At 39.7% G+C, this 18336-nt stretch overlaps 2 long non-coding RNA genes across 2 annotated transcripts; both read left to right on the top strand.

Moving 5' to 3' along the window:
• The first annotated feature begins 183 nt into the window (after nucleotides 1–183).
• On the top strand, nucleotides 184–8352 carry LOC146754116 (uncharacterized). The gene is made up of 2 exons (XR_014939582.1): nucleotides 184–7490; nucleotides 7797–8352. It is a non-coding gene; the product is annotated as an uncharacterized LOC146754116 (long non-coding RNA).
• A 3401-nt stretch (nucleotides 8353–11753) lies between these two features.
• LOC107305882 (uncharacterized) lies at nucleotides 11754–15793 on the top strand. Its single transcript, XR_004305720.2, has 2 exons — nucleotides 11754–12179; nucleotides 12770–15793. It is a non-coding gene; the product is annotated as an uncharacterized LOC107305882 (long non-coding RNA).
• The last annotated feature ends 2543 nt before the right edge of the window (nucleotides 15794–18336 follow it).

Below are 18336 nucleotides of genomic sequence, written 5' to 3'. Positions count from 1 at the left end.
TTTCTTTTCTTTTGGTTGGCATGTCTGGTAATTTATATGGCAGCTTGAGTGTTTGTAACAGATAAAACATTCTACTAACCATGAAGGGAAATAGGACGTGAAGAGACAGAGAACTTTGCAGGTGGAGAGGATGCTTCAGACACACAGAAACGAAACAAAGAAGAGCACTGCAGAAATTAAATACGGTGTTCAGTGGTGTGGGAATGGAAAGGCAGCAACACTGGGACATGCTGAAGGAGAGGAGAGCGGGAGAGGGATTGCTGGAAACAAAGAACTGTTATCTTGGCAGCAGGCATAGAAAAGGAAAGGGAAATGCAGGGTGACAAATAATTTGAGAAAGAATTGTCAGCATTAGTTGCCAACACCAAGAAGAGGCTGTCATTGGTAGGCAAGTATATGCCACTTCAGTCTGGTTCATATTCAGCATTGCCATAAAAAATCGTTTCCTGATCTTAAATGTTGTGCAGATTGCCGTGCTGTTTGAGCCTAGGCTTCCATACAGGAATGGATTGGACAGAAGACAGTACAGGGCTCTGCATCCACTCAGACAAGGTGGACACAGGATGTAAAATGTCTTTCTACCACCTGATGAAACAAATAAGGTGTGCAAATAATATATCCTCTTGTATCTTCTTTTTTTTTTCTTTCTTTTTTTCTTTCTTTTTTCTTTTTTTTTTTAATGATAAACATCTAGTGTTTTCTTCTAACAAAAATCTGAGTTATAGAAAGTTTGCAGTTTCAGCTGCAAGTGTATACTAACCCTGCACTACTTCCAGTAATAATGTAGAAAGCAGTCTTTTCTGAAGAAAAAATGAAGGTTGGTTGTGATCATTACATAGCTAGCTTTGTTGCTATGGAACCGAAGTCCCAGCATCATCAAGTTAGGTGGGAATAGTCACTGCCACAAACTAACAGTTCAGGATCTCCTTGTTTTGAATGCATTTGTGTAACTTTTAATATTTGGCCTCCAGCCAGAGTGTTAAGAATGAATATTCTTACGAACACTTACAGTGGAAAATGATGTTGGATAACTGTAGTGTGATGTTTACACAACTCGCCTCAGATCAGTTTTATTTGTATTAAGTCACCGCTTAATATAATTTAGAGTTCACATGGCACGAAATATTGTTTATTTGGAACAAAATTTGGATTTTTGTTGTATGCTTCATTCTTTTAAAGCCATTCTGAGTAAGTTACCATTGTTCTTTGCTGAGTTTTGAGAGAAATAAGTCTGGTTTTGATCAGCTTTCTCTGTCTTCTGCAGGGATTTCTGATTGATAGCTACATTCTTCTTGTTGATGAGAAAATGAAAGATCATCTTAATGCATTAAAGCTTGACACAGATTGCATTTAGCTCCACCCACATCTGTAATGCAGAGATGTTCAACTAACTCTGTTTCCACACCACCGAAAATGCCGTTGCTGTCAGGGTGACTCAGTTCACTTTATCAAAATAGACTGAAGAGACTCAAAGTATTTCATTTGACGTCTTGCTTTGCTGAGACCACGCTGATCAAAATTGATTACTTCTGGCTTGTGCAACTAGGTCAGCTTAACATTTTCTCAACTTTAAATCTTCTGTAAAGAAACCACACTGAATCAATTCAAAGCAGATAAGATATGTACATGAGCTATTCATCTCACAAAATGTTTTTTGTTTTTCCAAGAGATGGCCATTTGTTTATCAGGATAAAGTCAATGTTATTTGTCATCTGAACATCGCTATGAAAACAAATTCAACTTTTCAAGGAACACAAACTGCTTATTTGTGATATTCCACTCTTTCGAAATCTGTCTGATTAGATTTTTTATTAATCCTAATAAACCAAATAAAATGAGACTTTCCTGGTGCAAGCTGTATGGATATTCCTCTCAGCTTTGCATTCCTGTAACGTGTTGTCAGTAGAGGCTTGGGAACTATTCACGCATCTTGATAATGGTTATCTCTGTACTAGAAGAAGTATTCTAGAAGTTATGGTATATGGCATATTCGTAAACCATTTTCTTACATTCACCATCATGTTAGTTTAGTGTTTTAGAGATGAAAAACTACCATATGAGTACAAGGTAAGTTCGTTCCACACTGCACCTCTTTTAGTCTTCTGATGGGTAAAGTAATTATTTAATTAGCTAATTGAGAGTGATGGGTTTAATACAGTCAGAATCACAGCTTGAGTCATGGAAGATGCAATTTTATCTTCCTTGTAAAGTACGGAGTGAGTATAGATACTCATCATTGGAGTAGACCTGAGACTTAATTACTGAGCTTTGTTCTTTTATTGCAACTTGCATGAACACAGGAGCACACCTGAAATACAGGTGAAATACAAGTGAAATGCAGCTGTAATTTAATTACAAATTATATTGTCTATTAAAAAAAAAAAAAAAAGTGTTTCCTTACAAAAAAAGACATTCACTTTTTCTGTGTTAACATTCATTCAAAACCCATGTTTCTTAAAATTGCAAGGGAAAAATACAGCAAAAGCACATCAGTAACAACACACGAATGCTCTTAAATACAGGAATCTGTTAATGACTAATTTTGTTAAAGTCAGCTTTCCTAGTAACAGTCAATTTTAGCCTGCAGCTGGTAAATGCCAAATTGATTTTGTTTCGTTTCACTGTACAGTCGTGTTTAAATTAGATCTGTTCCCGTTGTGAGAATTCACATTGTCAAATTACACTCCTAGAATGCTGCGCTTTCCAGACATTGCTGCTTAATACGGGGCAGCCTATTCCCTCTCTCTGCATTTCTCAGAGAAGTGAAAAGCATTTACCGTGGAGGTCCTATTTCTGATCACGCTGCAAGTACTCAAAAACTTACACATTTTGCCCTTGAAGAAAACCTGGCCCACAGCCTTTTCATGGACTCCTTTGTTTATTATCTAGAACTCATACTATTTTATTTTTACTAACATAATTTAGTTTTACAGCCAAAGAAGAAATTTATATCATCACAAACTGAGAAACTGAAGAAGAATTAACTCTTGCTTTTCGTCTGCTTTTCATCTTCACGTCATTGTGAGGAAAAAAAAAAAAAAAGATAACCTTTCACTTGGATTTCATTTTTCATAAGATCTTCAGCACTGGTCACTTTCATTGTAGTGGGGGTACTGTATCTGATGTGTTTGAGCAAAAACCCTTGTTCTTGGTCAAGGCAGCTCTCATTGCTGACTAAAATGTCTGTGAAAGCCCCAGAAAGTTTTGAGGGTTCGTTGAGAGTTCGCTTCATTCTCTGATTCTTTGTGTATTTATGAAACAAACAAACAAACAAACAAAAAAACAAAAAAAAAAAACCAAGAGCCAGTGGATCCAAGATGAACCACTGCATTCCTTCAGTAGAGACTACAAACAGCAGGAAAGCTGGCATGGAAAAGTGAGGGGAAAGAGTACGCCAGGACTACCCAAAAAGCAACTGACACTACTTCACCATGAAGCATGGAGGTGTTTGTCTTGGGTAGTCCTTTATGCAGTATGCATGTGGATTTTCTTCATAAGCTTGTCTTGAGTCTACTCTGTTCATCATGTGCCTGTCAGGATGTGCATCTCATCCCATTTCCCTGGTACAGGACACTCTTTGTCACCTTCATGACTTTTTGAAAAACAGACAGATTACATAGCAGAAGGTCTACAAGTACATTTCTAACACTGAATTTTGTGGTCTGTCTTTGCACAAGGGAATAATTGTTCTGCTGGAGTGTGTGGGGAAAAAAAAAACAACACACAAACAAACTGAACATGAGTTTTGTGTTTTGTTCTGAAAATAGTTCCACATTCATTATCCTTCTTGCAAAAGCCAGTTCCATGAGGTACAACAGCTGAGACAGCTTTGCCCTTGGGGCTGTCCCTCACCCTCGTACATGGCTAAGCTCCCAAGTTTCCCTTAACTAACAGTTCTTCACAAGGGTCTGAAGAGCCTTCAGTATTGTATGAGCCTATAGATTGCAAGAAAAAACAGACTGTTGAAACAAGCAACAGACTGTTGACAAAACCATAAAAGACAAAGCAGCTAAACCCATGGAGGGACAGAATGAAATGGAGCTACAAAAAAAGTCCATTTCTTTCATTGTGTCTCTGAAGGCTGCTCTGAAAGAAATGCCTCCTATTTTATTGTGGTGGCCCATGACGCCAGAGGCAGATGTTGGTGGTATTAAAGTAGAGGCTGAGTCTTCCCACCAATATTCCATTACATGTTGCTGTGTGACAGATGGCAGCAGAGGGGCACTCTGACAAAACTGTGCCTGACATGGAAATGCATATGAAGCAAAGGGGTGGAACTGAATTCCTTTATGTACGAAAAAAAATGGCATCCACTGACATTCACTATGAGATGCTGAATGTTGATGTGAGACCTAACAGTGGATCTGAGCACAGAAGGTGGTGTGTTTCAGCCGTGGCAATGACAGTGGGTCACCTCCTCTGGTGCAGACTTTTAAGAGTGTAGCATGCAGGCTCTTGTTTGTTGCTGGTAAAAATGCTATACTGAAAAAGGGTGTTTTGTAGCTGAGAATTTCCTCTATCCTCTATCTATTTGCTTTTTGCTATAGTTTCTATGAAGATAAGTAGGAGGCACAACTTTTGGTGCAACCTATGTGAAATTTGTACCAACTACAGGTATCATCTTTTTGTCTGACTTTAATTTTGATTTTAATTTTGCTCCTGTTGTTTCTGACCTGAAGGATACATCCCTCACAAGATTGGCCTGATTTTTCCACCTATACCAGATGTCCTGCTAAAAGAAATTATCATTTCACATAGACCTCTCTTCAGCTATGTCCTCAGACTACAACAGGTGCTGTAACACTGCAGTTACTGCTGTGACAGGAACTTTTAAAAAGAGTTTTCAACCAGTGATTTACAAGTTTTTACAGGGCAGTCCTTGAGGGCTGTCGCCTTTTAATAAGCTGGAAAATGGCTCAAAAGATAAGAAGTGACAATTGCTGTAAGTTGCCCAAAACAAGTCTGCCATTAACCTACTGCACTCCTTACATGGTGGAAAAGGACTTGTGGTGTGTGTAGACAGTAAATGAACCATAGAATGCACATAAGAACTGTAGCAGAATGATGACAAAAGCCCACTTTTAAGCCTTTTCTGCCAGTTTTCATATAAAAATGAGAGACAAATTAAATGCAGAAGTGGTTCAGTTATAACTTGACGGCTGGATTCTTCATCTTTTTGTCATTTACTTGTGAAGAAATTTGTTTCACTTTTTCCTTGTTTTAGATTCATCTCAGAAAGAGGTTCGTTCTGCTCTTACAGTTTATTTACAGTGTACTAAGAGAGGCAAAATGCCCGTGCTTCTATGAGATGAAGGGAAGGTTTAGGAGGTTTCTTTTAAAACAGCCTCTTCAGTACTGTACGTTTTTGTTCCCATCAAAGCTTGTCCTTTAAGTGACCTTTGAGATTTCTCCCCCAGATCTGTTATGCACCTAATTAGCATTTTAAAAAATCTGGGCAGAGTGTGAAGAGTATCAAGTGTTTCTGAAGGTGGATTAGGAAGTGTCACATTCAAGAAATCCAAAATGGTGTTTGCTGTCTTTCTGTTACAATTGTACTCCCACTGGCATCATTCACAAGCCCAGTACTTTCTATGTATATAACTGGAATAGCACAACCCCCCAGAATATGAGGAGGAGCTGCCTGGTTACTTGTGATTTTTGCCCTATTTCGGTTGAGATATATCCAGATGCAAATTACACATGCAGTCACATTGATTAAACTCTCTGGAACATGAAGTCCATAAAAATGAATGGCTCATATTCATCCATGGTCCTTTTTATCTTATGACAGAAGCAGATGTGATGTTCTTAATTCATGTAACTCAGTACAAACTATGGATGCAAGAAAATGCAAATGTTCTTTGTTTTATCTGATTACTCAGACAGTTTCCTAAGAAAAACTGTATAATGGAAGTTGCTTCCATACAGTCAGAGAGGAGCCTGTGTTTTATTATGACATGTTGTATTTCTCAGTAAAGGGAAAAGTATTTCACGCTTTGTTGTTTTGACCGAGGCATGACAACTAATCTGTGGTATGTAGCAGCCAGACAACCAGCTTGTTATATGCCTATCACTTCACTATGGAGCATGCCTCACAACACAGATACCCTGACTGCAAAGTATCACAAGGGCTGTTTCTCAGAAATGCAATACTTCTGACCGATCTTTAACTTAAGACCGCAACAGCTGAAAGTGGCACATAAGAAGTGACAATGCGCATCAGAAATACTCTGTTAAGGTAGCTGAGCCGATAAACTAAGGCCTAATATTAATACCAAATTATTAGGCTATTGTAGCTGTTGAAGATATAGAAATAGCCTTATTGCTTTTATGACTAACTTCAAAGACTACACTATATTGAAAGTTCTTAAATGATCCCATAATCAATGTCCTAGATTTCTGGCACATTTTCCAAGCTACAGCCCAGGGAAAAGAAAACAAAAGAGACCAGAAGTGAGGAATAAATAAAGAGCAAAGCAGCAATGGTTCCTGCACTGCCCATGGCTTGAGAAAATCTCTCCTACCTCTGATAGTGCAGTAGCGGTGTTGGCTCATAGATAAATGTTGCTTGTTTTTAGCCAGACTTTCTAATAAAAGATGGCTTACATAGCCCCATTTACCATATGCCTGCCTACCTACATTTGACAGCTTTTCTCCACCTCTCTGTCCAAACCACGTTTTGCAGATTTCAAGTAAGTGCAGTGCCATACAGGAGGAGGGCTCTGCAAAGGCAGAACAAGGGCAATTCTTTAAGCTTTTGATAACCAGTGCCTAAATGGAAGAGAGGAGATTAAATGGGAGAGATTGGTGGGCAGAGTTCAGCTTGTTATACACTGCTTTTGGCAGTGGCTGTCTGACCAATCAGTTTGGAATTACAGTACCTGTAATTCATGGTATTGGAAGACAAGGGGAAAGAAATGAAAGGGGTTGAGGGGGGCTTGGGTTATTTGAACCTAACTTGTTGATGTGGACGTTATGGAGCAATGCAAACAAATCCTTAGAAAATGAATTTTGCTCCATTCTTGGTTCTCATAGCGCAGCTCATTTCATTTCCTTACATAATTTCAGATGATGAATATACCTACTAGTCTAATATTTCTTATATTTTATCAGCTTATATAACCTCTTCCTTTTGAGTCTGCTTTGAATACAAGTTTGATTACATCAAAAGTAAGCCCTTACAAGTAAAACGTACATTATACAGCAACATATTTCTAAAAAAATGCATTTACATTTTAGGAGAGAAAAATACAGCTGCATCCAGATAGGTTCACTCTTGATTTCATTACAGCTTCCAGAATTTCACTGGAATTTATATATGTAACTAATTAATGGCAGTGTTCTTTCTTTCTGGCTAAGGGGAAATTAAAGTTTGTTAACTCTTTATTACATGTGTATTTACAGGGACAATAACATAAGAAAATGCAACAGATCTACATGTTTTCTCCCTGTCGGGCTAGTAGCTCTCATACATGTACCTACGGTTCCAGGTGAATGCTCTGGTCTTTCAAATATTTTGTTACTCACACAGTAATCATCAGCATAACTGGGAGTTTCAGGCTAACATTGAAAATCACCCATATCAGGCAATTCTGATGTGGAACGGAACATTTCATGAGCTTTCCCTCCCAGTAAACAAGAATCCCATTCCTGCCGTTGTGCACACAAAATGCAAACTGTTTATATGAAATGCTAAACTCCCATTCAGGTTACTTGGAGGGTTTGGTTTTGCATGTGAGTTGCAGTAAGCCAACAGTCTCACAGAATACTGACTGTCGGTGTTCTTTGTTCACCAGATATCTGTTACCCTCCAGAGATTCCTGGAAGAAGACCAGGGCTATGATTACTGCATGTGTTCAAGCTGCATAAAGTGGCAAGCGGCAAGCATGTCTAGACGCATGTACTGAGTCCCATTCAGCAGCAAAATACCTCTGTCTGCTTCCTGGTGCTTTGTCACATGCATGAACTGGTTCATAAGGAAGGAACAAATGACCTTGTCACCAGTGATTTTCCTGGCTCAGCAGAATTTTCTTGACCTTAACTGAAAGGATTCAGCCGGAAGTGTGCCTGGCTTTCAGAAGTATCAGTGAACTTTATCCCACTTTACCATCTGACTTTGGCAAATATACTCCCTTCATTCTTACCATTCTGCAATACTGTAAGAGGGCAGTTGACTGGAAAGTGTAGATGGCACAGCTACACCAATGGGTTGTAAAGCCGGATCTACATTTTTGGATCACTGCATACCACATATGCAGGTACTTTTTTGTGACTACCGATGTGCATTACAACTATGTTGTTTTTACTAACAGGGTAATACTAGGAATAATAAAAACGGACTCTGAGACAGTCTCTGCTGTTTTTCAGGTGAGGAAGAGACAGTGAGTAAGAAATGAGGGAACGGCATGGAGCTGTGACAGGGGAGGGTTGGGTACAGGGTCTGCACCAGAGGGATGTGGGCATGGAAGGAAGCTAATGGAGTTCAGAGAACATTTGGACAGCACTCAGACAGAGCATTTGAATTTTTGGATGATGCTATCCAAAGCCTGGGGTTGGACTTGATGATCCTTGTGGGTCCCTAACAAATCAGGGTATTCTATGGTTCTATGATCTTTCTGAAAATAGAAGCTGTTTTTAGATCTAACTCAAGAGGCAGACCCAGTTTCAAGCATCTCACTTCACTGCATGAGCAGAAGATAATCTGCCTTCTTTTCTTCACACATATTCTTGTTATACCTTGAGGATACAACTGCTGTGGCCCACATGCTGAGGTGTCAGAATTGTTCAGTGAGGAGATTTAAAACAAATGTAAAATGATAGTGCCATCTGTACAGCATCCATGCCTTCAGCACACCCCCTTTCATAATACAGCTTAGGGTATCCTGCTATCATTTTTGTCCATTTTTCTGTCATTTCCCCTGCAGAAAGTTTTAAGTCTGTTGTTGGTTGAGGAAATATTTAAAAGAGGAGCAGAAGATTTAAAGATAAATGAGTCCTTGTAGGTTTTTTGAAAGCAAATAACTAGATAGGAGATCAAAATTAATGATTCAACTTGGAGTTGAAACTTAAGAAGACACCCTTAAGCATTTGGCAGTGTACTGCTAACAGATGACCACTCTGACTGGTGTACATCAGCACACACCCAGGACCAACTTGGACAATGCACCGAACATGTTCTTATATGTGAGTGTACACACCAGTATGAAGGGAGCTGGGATACTTTGTCAGAAGACCTAGGAGAAGATAGAAATGTGCAGGAAAAATAGATGACAGTAGCTTCTTGAGTAGTGTACCTTAATAAAGAACACGTTATAAAACAAAGCAAAATGAGAAACTACGCACTTATTTTGTTGCTAATGCCTGTAACAGAGACTGACAGGATTCCACTGCTTTGTAATGATTAATAACCTGCTTCTCTAAGTCTGCATGCCACTTGCTTTTATTCTTTCCCTTCATTTTTATTTCCTTTTGTAGAATTCATAGGGATTTACCTCACTTCATTCATAGATAAACAACAGACACTCTCAGCCTGTACTGAAGGAAACCACCTGTGTGCAATAATCCCTCTTTTAAATATGACTTTAGTGAAAATTTACCTGAATTTGAGAAGCTGCTTTTTTTTTTTTTTTTTTTCTCCCCAATTATTATTTCCTCTTTGCAAAGCTGGAGTTTTTCAGAAACAGAAGAAGGAAATAATAAGAGGAAGTAATTGATAATATCTTATATAGCACCATGAAGTAACCCTCCCTGGCTTCCCAAATGACTTCTGTACATGTATTTATAACATCTCCCCTTCCATCAGCTGTTGCCATGGCATACGATAGCATACCTGCCTGCCAAACCCTTCCTGAGACAATGAAATGCAACACGATCTCCTCTCATCCTGTGAAGCACCCAATCCACCTTGCTTTCTACAGAGCTCCACACAGCACCGTAACAACCCTCAGTTCACTGCCTGCAGATCAGAGGAGGGCAAAAAGCAGCCAGCTTTTGGGACAGGGTGCACAGAGCGACTGACTGGGGCCAGTGCTGTGGAGCCTTGTAGGGCCATAAGGAGGCATGGTGTTGCAGTGCTGACCAGAGCCTGAGGCTGTCCCATATGGAAGAATGAAAAGCAGGCTTGTCAGGTGGCAGTGTGTGCTTGATGGCTGCTGCTGGGGGGGGGGGAGGGGAGAAAGAAGAGGAGAAAGGCTGGGAAGTAGGTTTATGAAATTAGAATATATAGCCAAGACTGAAAACTATTCAAAACAAAAAGCCAGAGTATTTGCACAAATCACAGATAGCGGTGGCAGGAAATACAGAGAATGTGAACTGGAAGTTGTTTTTATGGCTTGCAGGAGAATGACTGTCAAGTTATATATAGCATAGGCTAAATGTGCCTTAGGGTAACAAGGAAGTGTTTTCTTACTCACACAAGGAATGGTCTCAGTGTGAGATGGGTATTGCCCTCAGCTGAGCGAGGGAAAAAGAGGTCTATGATGCAGAACTTGCAGACTTTCTTATAAGCCTGACACCTGCTTCCTTGACCAGCTGCCTGGAAAAACACATTTCAGTGTGTTGTGTTTTTTTTTTTTTCTCAGATGAGGAAGGAAGTCTATACTACTTCACTTTCCCAGGGGAAATCACTACTGGCAGAGTATCTGTCAACAGCATACTTTAGCAATGTATTAAACAAGAAAATGTCCTTATGTCAGAAATCTTCTGGATGAAAAGAGGAGGTCTAGTCTTTTCTTTTTTCTTTCTTTTTTTTTTTTTTTCAAAAGAGTAAGGAGATTTTTCATCTCAGAAAATGCACTGGCAGTAGAGATTTTGAAGGAGAAAAAGTACTTTTAAGGAGCTTTGTGGGTATCTGATAATATAAAGATCAGCATTTCTAGGGGCGGGGAGAGAGAAGCCACCACCAAACACACAGTCTCATCAAGCATTTACTTACATCAGATCACATTTCTTCCTGAAAAAATGCCAGCTGATTATTCATAAATATGTTTTATCAGCTACAGACTTCTGTCAATGAGTTACCGTCTTCGAAAGTGAAAATCTTTTGAGGCGTGTTTGGAACTTATAAGCACTGTAGGCAAACGTAGATTTAGGACAAATCGTGCAGTACGTAGCCATGGCTGCACTGGGACTGCATGGTTTCCTCTGCTGTTTCGGTGTCTGCAGCAGCAGCTGCTGGTGCTGCTCACTCGAGAGCGGCCATGCCAGGCTCCCGTTATCAATGCCTGGCTTCGGATACGCAGAAACAGACTGTGAAAAATGAGTCTGGTGTGAAGGCGAACAGCCTTTTTTTTTAAACATTATTTTCTTCTTTTAAAGCTGATTTCCCTCTGATTTCAGTATAAAGTACTGCACTACTCCTGTGAACAGAAGTTAGCAAGCAGCCATCGCAGCGTAGAAGAGTTACACTTCCCTCTCTCACTTGCTTCTTTTCTGCAGCTCCAGGCTGCTTTCCCCACTTTGGCAGCTATTGTGTTGGGGTGGAAGAGGGGATAGAGGCTCTTGTTCTGTGGGTATGGGGGCCAAGGGAATACCTCAGCCACAGTTAATGGCAGGCAGGTCCAGTTTGCTCTTGCACTTTACCTATGGTGCTTACCACTTATATTACCTGCATTCATACATTCTCATTGCTTTTTCAGATTGGAGAAGGAGCAGGCAAAGTGCGTGTTTGCACACGCTGCAGTGTATAAACAGACCTGCAAAAAGGATTATTTCCATGCAACATACAGTGAGCTCATAGTGAATATACTGGGTGATTTGCTTCATGGGGAAAAGAAGATATTTACAGTTTCTACTGATAACTATTTAATGGAGTTTTATTTTTCTTATGCACAGCAGAATTTCTTATCTGCCCATGGTCTCCATTACTGTAATAACTGTATGTTACAGTAATTAACAAGCTTAAACTAAGAGTACCCTTGAGACATAAGTTCTGTTTATTTTCTTAGATCTGAGAACCTGCAGCAAATGGAACAGTGTCCCAGAGTTTGCTGAAGAGGCTGCTAGCTGTAGCACAAATGTTGTGCTACAGCTTCATGACTTCATTTGGAAGCTTTGTGAAACTGAATGGATGTCTTGGATGACACCCAGATCACTAGGAAAATATCCAAGTGCAGAGCCAGGCACAAACCTTCAGGCTTACAGAGTCCCCTTGAGCATCACCACTGGGAACAGCAGATCAGGTGTGTGCTGCCTCACACAGATGCAAACGTGTCCACACACCTGCTTTTGCACAGCATACTGGTTCCATTTGGCATGTCAGCATTCCTTATGCCAATGTGGTGCATGAGGCACATGAGCTTGGAGACATGACGGAGTGGATGGCTGCCAGCTCTGCAAGCAGCAGCCATCCTACAACCCAGGATGGTCTTCAGATACCGTTCTTCCTCTGAACCATCGTACATTGGCTTCTGGAAGTCCTGGACCCCTGGGATATGGACAGTAGGCAGGCAGTGATGGGATCCACAGAAGGGCTGGACATCCATGGGGAACTTGCAATGCCATTACACTGCTCTTGTTTTCCCAGAATTTCCCTGTAGCAACTACATTGCCCTTTTCTTTCTAGGTCATGTGTCTAGATTGCCCAAGCAGAGAGCTGTCAGTTTTGATCCAGAGTCTGATCTGAAGAGACAAGATAAAACACATTTCTGAGGGTTTCGTATTTTCTTGGGGAAAATTCTGCTGGCTCCAGCAAATGTTAATTTGGAGGATTTAAGCACTATGCAAGAAGCATTTCTAACACTGCTTTTCTTCCATTGCCATTCCATTCCAGGGTGGGATACAGCCCTATTAGGAGCCAGCTCCAGAGCATGCAGAAAGGAGGTACTGGAAGCAACAGCACACCGGTCCTGTCTTGCTGATATCTTCTTGGAGAGTAGTGGCTGCAGAGGCTCCTTTCTGCTAATGTCCTGTGCAAGTGAAGAAATTAAATATGTGCAGTCTTGGAGAGCAGTAACATTTTTGTCCTCTCTTGGGGATGAAGCATGCTTTACCTGATGACGTGTGGCTAGTTTTCTGACTCAGCAACCCATGGAGAAGCCTTCTGCTTTAAATTAGCCATCTGCATATCTGTATGTATATGTATGCACACATGCACACATTTCACTCACATACACATGTCTGTGAGTTCTAACCTGCCAAACCTGTGTGGGATGCCAGACATGGTCACAAACAGGTACAGCCACTGACTGAGGGCATGGGAAAAGGAGTGGCTAGCTTGGAGAACTTGTCTCTGCCTTGCATTTCCCTGCTCTTCATTTTTTCATGCTAGCAGAGTAGAAAAGAGCCACAGTGGATTGCGGGACAACAGTGGAAAACCTGCATGCCATGTGGACATGCCTCGGGTGCTGTTTATGTGCCCTGTGGGTTTGCAGCAAGGAAGAGAGCAAGCACATTCCAGTCCCAAGATGGACGCTGAGGGCAGCCTTGGGAAGCAGTATAGATGGGCCCAACAGCATCTCTGCTTTCAGCATCCTCATGCTTTGCTTGCTTTTCTTGAAATTCATGTATTTGTATAGTTTGCAGGTAACTGATGAATTATGTTTCATTAAAGATTGGGTGAAAGAGCTTTACTGCTGGCTCCAGCTTTGAAAGAGTTTAAGCTGGAAGTTGGGCTTAGATACCAGTCTGCTGAGCCCGTGAAGACTCCTCATTCTAGTCAGGAACACACTCTGGTACAGAAAATTCAGGCCAAGTACAGAAGCATATTTCAGACGGAAATCCATATGGGTCATGGAAGATGCAGCTTAGCCTAGAGGCTTAGTTGACAGAAGGTTTAATTTAACTCTGGTGTTTTTTATTTTCACTGTGTACTGTTTTATTCTGAATTTACTGTTGGAATATTTATACATTATTTCAGTTTCTCTGGAATGTTAACTACCAAAAGAAAACATTTTTAATGCTTCTTTTGCCTCCTCTTTTTCTTCTTATACTGGAACCAGCACTCCAGCATCAGTATGCAAAACTGTGGTATGACGGTTTGCCTCAATGTGATTGCTAAGGCCACATGCGTGACAGCACGTATCCACATTCTCCTGCTTGGTTCTTTGTTGTCTCTGACTTTTCTTGGAAGTTTAGCCCCATTTTCACATTTACTTGGAAAATTTATATATTAAGAACATCTCTGAGAGACTTATGTGGCTTTGGATTGCTTCTTTGGGAGTTTCAGTAGGAACTGAAGCATAAACTCTACTGATCAACCTAACTTGCCCATACTGAAACCAAGAATTCATTTCCCAGCATGAGGGGTACTCAGGCCTCTTAGCAATCTCAGATAAACCCAGTGCCTTCCATGCAATTAGTGTTAAGAAACCTTGAAAGAAGTATAGAAATGAGGGGGAAAAAATGAGAAAATAAGCTGGTTGATGTTTAAAAAAAAATAAAATATATATATATATATATATATATATTTACTTTTTTTAATTTTTTTTTTCCCCCACTCTACACTTTTTTCCTTACAAACATCCACCCATCAGGTGGATAGGTGCTTATTTTCTGCTCCTTTTCCATGTATGTGCTCCCATGCACTGTTTTGTCTCAGTCAGAGTCTCAGTGTGTGATTATTTCCTTTTTGACTTCTACCGATCATCTGGCATTTCCACTCATTATTGGCTGATGGTGTGTTGACAGTCTGAGTTAATAACTTACCTTCCTAAACTTGTCTTTCTTATCTTCTACATAAGAACTACTAAATGCCAGAGGGAACATCTGTCACTAGATTAGAAAGGGCAGGATAACAGGAGTCATAATTACAAATCTAATTTGCATATATATAATAAAGGAAAGTCAGATCTGGTAAAAGCAGATCACCAAGGAAGTCAGACTGGCCTAGTGGCCTCTTTCACATTCGGGAACTCATACTGTCAGGATGTATTTTAGAACATTTTCTGTACTGGCGTTTTCTTCATTAGGAAGAACGAGGAGTCATGGATAAGGACATACATGTAGAAGTGTCAGCAGCAAATGACACGAGTTCCAAATAGCTATGCAGTACATCACATAATTGTGACTAGAAATAGGGTCTGAACTGGGCTAAGTCCAGTCTTAGCTAATTAACATGGCAGAGGTTGAGAACGTCTTGGGATCATCACAAATGAAGAGACCTGCAAATTGCACTGAGAAGTCATACATGTATATGAAGGAACAACCTGCTTGCAATGTTAGATGTTAGTTATGAATGAATAAAGTGAATGAATAAAGTGACATTAATTTCACAAAAAAAAAAAAAAGAAAAAAAAAAGAAAAAGAAAAAAAAAAAAGCTAACTGCAACATATAAGAAAAAAATAATCCCAGATACAACTATTGATCTTGCAGGCAGTATGGCAGATCAAGATGCAGACATGAAATTAAGCAAGTGGTACTACCTAAAAATTAGCTGGTGCAGTAATCACTATATACTGTTATATAAATCAAAGAAAAAGAGATAATTTTAAACTGCTTTGAGATATTGGATAAAATACTATTTAATCAAAATCAGTTTTTAAAATCACACTAAATGCAAAAAAAAAAAAAAAGAAAGAAAAAAAATACCAACAAAATTTTACCCCCCCTACTATCTGCTTCTGGACAATAGCAGAAATGGAAGAAAAAAGCAAAAAAAAAAAAAAAAAATCATTCTGGGATTTAGATTTGAGTTAAGAGGGAAGATTACATTTTCTATATGGATTGTTCTTTTTGAGACAACAAAAGGGAATGCTTCATTTGTCTGAGAGTCGTAATCTTCAAGTATGAATAAAATGAAAGCCATCATGTGAAAGCTTAACATGAAATAACAGAATAAAATTATGGTTGCAAGGCTTTTGCCTAAGCATTAGTACAATCTTTGCACTGTGAATTGAGCAGAGCTGCACAGTTCTTAGATTTGCCCTGGCATATTGCCTGATGTGCCAGCTGCACTAAGGGTGATGGTTGTGGGGAAACGTGTGGCCACTGCACCATGTGTGCAGTGTCTGGGGGCAGAAGGGATTCTGCTGGTCATTTTGTTCAGCCTCTAGCTGAAAGTAGGGCTGCCTCCAAAACCAGTGCAGTTTGCTCAAGAATTTCCTTGATCACATTCTGATGATCTGCATCTCTGATAACCTGTCTTGTCCTCAAGCCACTTGGATAGCAGTTGTGCCTGTTTCTGCATGTTGATGTTGTGCTTGGCATCAGCAAAATATGATGGTGTCACTGCAAGTCAGGTTAGGGGTATCTGCTGTGTGAGATGGATGTGTGACTCATCCAAGCAAATGATTAAATTTCTCAGACTGTTGGACTCTTGAAAGGTGGCTTATTAATTAAAATACAGCCATCACAGACCAAATGTCTTCTAGAAGATGGTTTGGTGTTTTCTTTTCCCATAGAGATTTTTAACTAGAATTGCACTTACATATGTGTGCAAGGGGAGTCTGCTTTTAGAATCCACAGTCCCTCTCCTTTTCCACATGCCAGCCTACAAATGCTATAGCTCTGTAGGAGGGAGATAAAGCCATTGCACCAAGTGGGAGACCATTTCCATAAATGTCCTAAGATTTCCACCTACTTCAATGCTGCTGCAGGTTTAGGCATTTAATAAGGACATTATTTGGCAGAATCTCCATTATTCTGATACCTTGCCTTGGATGAACAGATTTTTGTCAGAAGTCTTGATAGATTTTTTTCATGTCATGTATTTATTTTTATGGATAAGGTCTGCCATGAGTCTGTTTTGAAGTACGCAGACAGTCCTTCATACCTACAATATGAGAGTTAAATCCTCATATGAGGGGCAAGTCCAGTCCAGAAGACTTCCATTGATTTTCACTTCTGAGTGTCTTTGTTATCTTCATCCCCACTCAGCTTTGAAGGATGCGGATGTTTTTCAAAAAGGCACTGTAACACATGAAAAAGGAGGCTTGGAGTTGCCTTCTGTATGTATGTTTCAGTCTGAAAACAGCTTGACAAGAAGATATGACTAATTTCTTCATCCTTTCTTTCTTTTCTCTTTTCAATGCTCACATTAGGAATTCACTTAAGACTTCTGTTTCAGACTATTGCTGAATGACAAGAAAAAATAAGAACTGAAAGTTAACTTAAAGAACATTAGGATATCTACCAGTTAGATTGGAAGGTAATGTTAGCAAAATTTCACTTTTATGTGATCTTCAAAACAGAATGCTAATGTATTTTTAGATGTATTAAAAAGCAGAAGGCCATTTTTTTTCAGCTTTTGCAGTTTCATTTTAGTTTTTAAAATATGGTTAAGTGCAAGCAATGTAAAGTTTAATAGCATTGTGAAGTTTCAGAATATGAAAGTCATCTGTGTGTTGTTGCAAGGCTTGAAGATACTTAGATATCAGTGGAATGGAAACACTTTCCTTCTGTCTTAACTTGCTATTATTTACCTAGTGAAACATGTTGCTGCTAAAACTTTTCCACCACATGTACATGCATTGATGAAGTGAGATTTCAGGGTCTTAGAACAGAACTTTCCAATCTAACCTAATCTTTGATTTTCCCTGTCCTTCATACTATAATTTCTTTGCAGCATTAAGTGGTAACTGCCTTCCAAGTTTACAAAGGAGTGTTATCCTTTGAATTTCATTGAGGCATGGATGATGCTTAGCTTTCTCTCTCTTTTTTTATTTTTTATGTCAGAAGACTGCCAAATCATTATGCCATACAGGAAAAAAGTCACAGTTTTGGCAGATACTAAATAAACATCCATAAGCCATAGATAATACCACACTATTAGCATTGTGTGTGCTGAGCTGCCTACACCTCTCCAATTAGGAAATAAAGTCGGATAAGTATTTGAAAGTACTCATAGCTATAGAACAGGAAAAGAGTCTGTAGAGGCAGAATAAAAGCCTCAAGACCAAAGTTAAAACTCTGGAATACAGCAGTGCAGCTGCCTCTGAAGAAGGATGCCAGAGGAGAGCGTAGAGAAGAGGTCACAGTCTGTGGGAAGCAGGGAAACAACCACAGCTCAACCACTGTGAATGTGACAAATTGCAGCCATGTCGCTTGTATGAGGTGGTTTATGCTATAACAGTGATTCTATTTAACTCTATGTTATCTTTCTTAATAATAAGATAAATCTTTTGCTTTGAGTGGTCCTTCAATGGCATTTGCCTTCCCCCACCCCTGCCCCCAACCACCATTCTGCTGTTCTGTTCACAAATAAACAAGGCTTTCTCTTTTCATGCAGCTGTAGGGAACAAGTGTAATCTCTATACCTAAGCAAGCTGTGGAAATCACTCAGTTGCCTAGCATTTGCTTCGTGCACTATAATGCTCCAAGGAACTAGTGCTTTCATGTAATCCCACAGTGAAGAAGTGATACTAAGATGCCCCATGTGACTGCTTCCTATCTTCTTTTAA

Source organism: Coturnix japonica, chromosome Z (assembly GCF_054131305.1).
Source record: "Coturnix japonica strain WE chromosome Z, WE-NBRP24, whole genome shotgun sequence".
Classification (NCBI taxonomy): Eukaryota; Metazoa; Chordata; class Aves; order Galliformes; family Phasianidae; genus Coturnix; species Coturnix japonica.
The sequence above is the reverse complement of the archived record's forward strand: the minus strand, read 5'-3'. Positions and strand labels throughout refer to the sequence as shown.